The sequence below is a fragment of the Benincasa hispida genome, chromosome 4 (genome assembly GCF_009727055.1).
Source record: "Benincasa hispida cultivar B227 chromosome 4, ASM972705v1, whole genome shotgun sequence".
NCBI classification, from domain to species: Eukaryota; Viridiplantae; Streptophyta; class Magnoliopsida; order Cucurbitales; family Cucurbitaceae; genus Benincasa; species Benincasa hispida.
In genome coordinates this window covers 35215514-35223423 of record NC_052352.1, presented here as the reverse complement: position 1 = coordinate 35223423, position 7910 = coordinate 35215514, and positions in this window count along the sequence as shown.

The following is a 7910-nucleotide window of genomic DNA, read 5'->3' as shown; positions in this document are numbered from 1 at the left end:
AAACTGCAGTCTGTACTGCATATCCCCAAAAGGATTGAGGTAATTGAGCATAACTCATCATAGACCGAACCATATCCAACAAAGTTCGATTTATCCTTTCTGCAACATCGTTCTGTTATGATGTTCTAGGTGTTGTGAGTTGGGATTGAATTCCATGATTTACTAGATAGTTCTGGAATTGCAAATCCATATACTTACCACCTTGATCAGATTGAAGTGTTTTAATTCTTTTACTTAACTGATTTTCTGTCTCAGCCTTAAATTCTTTGAACTTTTCAAGAGTTTCAGACTTGTGACTGATTAAGTAAATATAGCCATATCGAGAGTAATCGTCAATAAAACTAACGAAGTACTGATATCCTCCTCGTGCTTTAACATTCATCGGACCACAAAGGTCTGAATATATAAGTTCAAGAGGTTCTTTGGCACAAAGACCTTTGTCAGAAAAAGATATTTTCATCATTTTTCCCTCAAGACATGATTCATATAGAGGTAGGGAACTGTCTTCTAATTATTTAGATGACACTTTTTTACCAATCTCTCGATCCTGTTGAGATTAATGTGACCAAGCCTGAGGTGCCAAAGATAGGCATTAGGAGAAATTCAGTTGTTTTAAACATCTCTATATTTAAAATAGCTTTTGCTTTCGTTGGTTGTAATATGTATGTTATTTGCAAGTCTAGCATAACAAATATGAACACCTCTTGAATAAACAAACACTTTATTATATTCAAAAGATACTTTGTACATATTCTTTAAAAGACAATAAATGGAGATCAGATTCCTTTTCATCTTAGGTACAAAGAACACATTCTTGAGTAAGATAAAAGAATATCCAAAAAAAAAACTTCACATCTCCCACTGCTTCTGCTGAAATGACTTCACCTGTGCCCACCTTGAAAGTCATCTCATATTCAGAAAGTCTTCTCCAAGAACTAGTTTCCTGTAGAAAAGTACAAACATGATTAGCGGTGCCTGAATCTAATATCCAGGTAAGGTGAGAATTTTCCACTATACATGTTTCAACAACTAGTAATTATATTTACCTTGTTTATTCTTTTCTACTTTCTTTTTAGCCAGATATTTTGGGCAATTACGCTTCTAATGCCCAACCTCTCCACAATGGAAACATTTTCCCTTGGGAGTTTTGTTTTTGTTTTTCTTCACAATGGTTTTCTTTTTCCCTTTTCCTTTCTTTTTCATCTATACGGTTTTATCTTTAGAAGAAGAAAAAGGATCAGCTTTCTTATCATCAACGGGTTTCGTACCAGACGTAGACCCTTTGTAAAATTTTTTCGGTTTAGAAATAACATTTATTTCCTTTTCCTTGAGTTTCATCATTGATTGATAATTTTGCAATTCATTTAACAACGTCGTTAAGTTATAAGTGATTTTGTTCATGACAGCATTTGTCCTGAACGACAGATAGCTCTCAGGAAGAGATTTCAGTATCATGCTTACTTGATTTGTTTCGTCTATCATAGCCCCGTGAGCCTCTGTGATGTTAAAATGGACCATCATGTCGAGAACATGTTCTCTCACATTGGTCCCATCCTTCATACGTGTCACATACACATATTTGATAGCTNTCTGTGATGTTAAAATGGACCATCATGTCGAGAACATGTTCTCTCACATTGGTCCCATCCTTCATACGTGTCACATACACATATTTGATAGCTTCATGTCTAACAGACGATGACGGTTGCCCGAACATATCCTGTAATGATGCCATAATCTCACGAGTTGTGGGCATGACCTCATGTTTCTTGTTGAGTACATCAGATATACTCGCCAAGATATAGGCTCGGGCTTTTTCGTTCACCCTTACCCATCTATTATAAACATCCCGAACATTTCAGGTCGTCATTGAACTAGGAACTAGAGGACACTTCTCCATTAACACAAACCTCAAGTCATCGACTACTAATATTGTATTGATATTTTATTTCCAATTGGAGTAACCCTCTCCGTTAAATTTTTCAAAAGCAAGCAGTTGTATAATCGAGTTCCATTGTTGAAACATTTTAAACAAATTATATTAAATATGCATCTAAATCCATTTTAGCAAAACTAATAAAGTACTCAATAAATCTTTATTTATTTGCAACGATACTTAAGTGATTTAGAATAAGTGCTACTGTGGGGCAGTCAAGAATTCCTTCACAGAAGCAAGATAGTTCTTGACCAAATACTATTATCTAGAATAACTCATATCCCAATTGTTCTTTTGGTTATCGTTTTCGATCAAGATCTTTACTAACACTTAGTAATTCTTGTAAGTGTGACCCGCCATTTTCAGATCTTATAGGACGGTATGAATATGCCTCCGAGAGAAGACAATATCTAAGATGGAACTATAAGACCCTATTCATTTTACTGAAGCTTGGATTGTTCTGAATCCTATGTTACAACCCTCCGTAGGGATCGCCGCGGTTAACGACTAGCTAGTACCACATAAAAATGACAGCAGGCGTAACATAGGAATCTAAGGGTTCAAACTAATGGAGGAGACCGTAGGACAATGTTGACACATTTTCTTCACCTACTTACTATGAACCACTTCCCTCATTCACCTTGTTATTGACCCATGCAAAAACTTTCCGTATGGAGCAGTCGAGGTAAAATCGACAAGAAGCCGAGCATGGATCTTACTGTGTGAACTCTTGAGGACGTGAGAGCTAATAACTATATATCAAATATATTGTTAATCTCCCACTGAAGTGTTCTAAATGTTTGGGAATTTACTTAGGCATGACGACTAATTTCATACAACCTAAGTCTAAGTGGTTTATCCCAATATAACTCTTAGAATGGGATTTAACCTACAATGTCTAGGTGATAAATCATTTTATTATCTCACATCACTCATGCAAGCTTATAAAATTAGTTAACAACTCTCAATTGTTCGGTCATAATCCCCAGGTAGGAGGTGTTCCGTAAACCATCAACTTAAGTACCCCCAGCCTTATACAGGTTTATGAACCTATATGAGTTTGTAATCGTATTTTATAAGGCAACAATCTATTTTAACGATTAAAATTAGTTGTTAACCTAAGTGAGCATGCAGTTGTTCTTTGTTATGGATTTTAAATGTCTAACAAATTTTATAACAACTTACAAAATTTAGACATGCTTAACAGCCACAACATTCAACAAAGGTATATAATATAACTATTATATTAAACATCCTAACATGCATACTATATATTATAACAATTATAACATACTGTCAATACATGTAACATGCTTCCTATGGTGGGGTTTTAAATCTACATGGCATACTGTATGCATATACATGAATTTATTTAATTATCACATACATCTCATGCATAAACAATTAAATACTAACTGTTATGGTTTTTGTTTTGGCATAAACAAGCAAACAAACAGCTAACTATTAGAAATAGCTTCATAACCATCTTTGAACCGTTTGAACCGCTCCAAACCAAACCCAAAACAACTTGAACCAGGCTGGACGAGTCTGAACCGGACCAACCACAACCATTTGAGGCTGAACCAAATTGAACCTTGAGTAAACCAGTCGAACCGGTTGCTCTCGGTCCAACCTTAATATGATGCTAAGGTCGATCATGTAACGGCTGGATGCACTAGTGTCATCACTTGGAGTTGAGAGGAAGTACACGATCGCATAGTATTTCCTGAAACATGAACGTTCGTTTAGCTCTATCGCATAAGACTAGACGATCATTTAGTTCCATCGCAGTGCAATCACTTAGCTCCATCGTATAGTACTAAGCGATCGCATAACACCATCGCCCAGCACATTCAAGTCGTCATTTAGTATCTTCCGTAGCTAAAACAATCGCATAGTTCCATCGTATAGAACATCATCGGGTCGCATAGTATTTATCTACATGATCGCTTAGCTCCGCAACCAAACGAATGCTCAGTGTTATCGCGTAGCATTTCATCGCATCATTTAGCGCCCATCATTGCTAAACGATTGTATAGCACCATCGTTTAGCAAAATCAACGTATCGTCTAGTTCCCACAACAAAAACTAAACGATCGCGTAATGCTATCATATAGCAAATGAACACATCGTTTAGCTCCCACGGGTACACGATCGTTTAGCGTTCAACATCACAATGCCCAATGCATATTACTAAATGATCGTCTAGCTTTTCTTCTCATCGTGTAACGTTTGGAGCTAAACGATCGTTTAGCAACTGGACCTCAACAACAAATTTAAACAGAAACTGAAAAAACTCGAACAGCAGCTCTACCTCCTTCGCTTGTTTCTTCAATTACATCTTAATTTCAATTCTAATGACTCCAAATAAATTACAGACTCTTGATAACACATAAATGCTCACAAGAGCCAATTACAAATTAAATTGAGAAATTAAATAGAATTAAAATGCCAAAATAGAGAAAACCATAGTAGTGCATCAATTTCATATATCTCATGAAAAAACACCTACCTTGTCAAAATTAGACTGAATTAAAAGCTTAAAAGATGCTTTGATACCAATTGAAAGAGTTAAACAACATGTAGAGGAAGTATCAAGGATCCATAGGCATTCTAATTTACTAAATTTGGCAAAAACTAAAGCATGCTCTTCTCAAAATGTGGGTTTTTAGAACATATCTTTGATGAACTCTCCAAGAAAACGTGTGTTCGGCTACTGTCTTCACTTGTTATCAACGTGAACCACCTCAAAGTCTTCCCTACTTCCCATGCCCAGCCTTACAATTGCCGCATACCTCATACCCTTCCCAAAGCACCTTCAACGCGTTGTCCTTCAAGCCCTTCCATCGCATGAGCATCGCACTGCCTTTCCTTTCTTATCACATAACTTTAGTGCCCATCGCATCGCTTTATCGTGTAGTTCCAACGCACAGCACACAGCCTGGCGCTCAACACCGCATACTGGCCCCCACGCTGCCCAGCCTCAATCGCTTAGCTTTGCGCTCATCGCATAGCTCATCGTGTAGCACCTACGATCATCGTCTAACGTTATCGTCTGACATTATCATGCAGCCTCGCAAGCACTTGCGATCATCCTCGTGCAACGCCCAAACGTCCAGTACCCACACTTGCGCACAACCGAACGTATCTTGCTTGCACCGGGCCCATCCTCGTCACTTGATGGCCCTTCCTTGCTACTTGCCCATGCAGCCTCTTATCATCCCAATGTATGAGTAGTCCTTGTCACGCTAATGCTTGAACAGTGCCTCATGCCAATGCTCAGCCAATATGCATCCATCATGATTTGACCCATTGCTTCGTATCTTGGCCACACACCCTATACCAACGCATAGTCCTTCATACATAGTCTTTCATAAATCCACCATTTTAGCCAACATGACACCCTCCAATTGTCAAAACCAATGCATAGCCAACTTTCACCATGCGCCCATGCCTCACAAGCCTTAACGCATGGTTGTCTCAGGCTTCAACACTTAGCCAGATTTCTCCCTGTTAAGCTTCAACTCAAAGCTACTCAAACATTTCCTCATGGCACCTTACATCCATGACTTGGCCTCACATCCACGCATCATGGAGGTTTATCCTATGCGTCCAAGCCTCCACTTCAAAGCCTAGCTTATCCGTGGGTTCAACATAACCTTGCACATTCTTTGCAAGTCTTGGTCGCTCATACACAAAGCCCCATGCATTCAAGTTACTTAACACCCATGCATGTCTATTTTGTACTTAGCCAATTTTACCCCTATACTTACTCATCCTTAGGTGAGGGTGTCACAAGGCTGCTGGTGAAAAAATGGTAGTATGGAGTGGAGAAAGCCTTTTCAAGCTCTTGCTTCAGTGAAGTTCTGGTGATAAGTCGGGGTGGAGTTTAGAAGTTGAAGTTCTTAGAAATACTTTCTATTGCACTCTTTACTTGTGGTGCAAGTATTATGCCTAAGGGTGTTCTCAGGTAAAATCTCGACTCTTGGACCTTTACTTTATGGGCGTCAAGGCTCTATTTATGGAGCCATGTGCTGACAATTGTTGGGATTCCCGCTCTGATCAATCGTCACCTCTGATGTGGTATATGAAAATATCAGCACTGGTATCATGGTTAACATTTTGAAGCTATGGTAGAAGATCCACTGGCACTAGGTCATAGATCTTAAAGCATGCAATCAAATATTTTTTTCATCTGGTAGAAGCTCAACGCATGTGGACACATCCTGCGATCAACTACAAAATATACACTTTGGCGCAATTTAACTCATGATATGCGGTCAGCAGGGATTTTTTAGTGTACTTCAGCACAGGTATATTATTTAACATGAATTCTTAATATAATCAACGCATATTTTGCTTATCTACTCCTCATTATTCTAAGTAAAAGGCTACAATAACTTGTATTTCTATAAGTTATCACACCCCCAAATTTAGAATAATGCTTGTCCTTAGGCATATCCTATACTAAAGAAATTCAAACTTACTCTACACCTCAAAGTTGTGCTGACTAGCTTCTCATAATGCTTTTCACCTGCACTCCTTTTTTAAGCTACATTTTTCACTTGAGCCTAGTCACTTCTTTAAGGAAATATTTTCTCAATTTGAAGCCGGCACACCTTTGCTCAAAAACCTTTTTCTCATTTTGACCACTTCTGTATCCCCTTTTTCTTTTGTAATGTGTTTGTTTTGAAAAGAAAAGTAGTTTTGACATTTTACGGTTACTTATTCAGATTATAGCAAGGTGTTGAACATGGTTACACCCTTCATTTTGGATTGCCCCCACGAATTTCATGCAAACATCCAACTATGGTTGCGTGCCAAGTTCAACTCAACTCTTATCTTGACTAACTTTATTTTTTGCCAGACATCAGAGTTGTGTTTATTAAATGCTATTTACATTGCACCAATCCTGGTTACTTGCCTTTTTTTTTGGTTTACCTGCAAGGGTGTTATGCAAAATATCCAACTACGAGCAAGTTCCTGTCACAACTTAAACTCTTATCAGGTTAGGTTTTTCCCTTTTGCTGATAATGGAGTTCATTATTCGACATTTTTATTTTTTTTTAAGTAAAATGATGCATGTAATCACAATGTGTAAGTTAAATGCATCTAATCAGACCTCTCGCACCCCCAAATTTTTTAGAGTAGCAAGGTCCTAATTGTTGGAAAAAAAAACGAAAAACAAAATTACTCGAAAATTTTGAAAAAGAGGATTGAGCAGAGGCTTGGACGCATAAAAATTAAGATTGTCAAAGGACAAAAGTTACTTAGGCTGAGAGAGGTATGTGACTCTTAGTGAGTGAACTAGTGAAATACATAAGTATCATCACGGTTGCTAATTTATCAATGTGCAAAAAGACTTAGAATAAAGATGAATTACAAAAGGATAAGACATGAAAAATAACAAGACAAGAATAGATAAAAATAGAACAATGAGCGCAAAAAAATCATAGAATTCATATTATATATATATATAATAGTGCAATGAATTACAAAATCTGTAGAAATAAATAAAAGGAACAAAAATAGAGAAAATCCATTTCCAACACCCTCAAATTTATTATTGCACCGAAGGGTCATCGTCCCTGCCCACAGAAGCAAGTGTGTGATCATTGTAAAAACGTAGAGGGTTTCGGAGATGGGCTGAGACAACAGGACCATGGGAAGTTAAGAAATTGAAGTATTCATCGTGCAGCTGGGTTTGGAGGGATAAGAATTGGTGCATGATAGAGACATCTCGCTGTAAGGAGTTAATGGACTATCGTAGAGGCCATAGTTGATAATTGAGTTCGGTATGAATTGTAAACCTCTGAACTTGTTCACTAGTTAATCAAATTTAAGACCTCCTAGTTATGAGTTAACATGTGAATTAACATCAATGGAAAAGTAGTTATGTATAGTATGATGCGTCTGAAATATAAGACAAGGAAAATTTTCTAAGTGTTATGACTATATGTGTTCACGTTGTAGC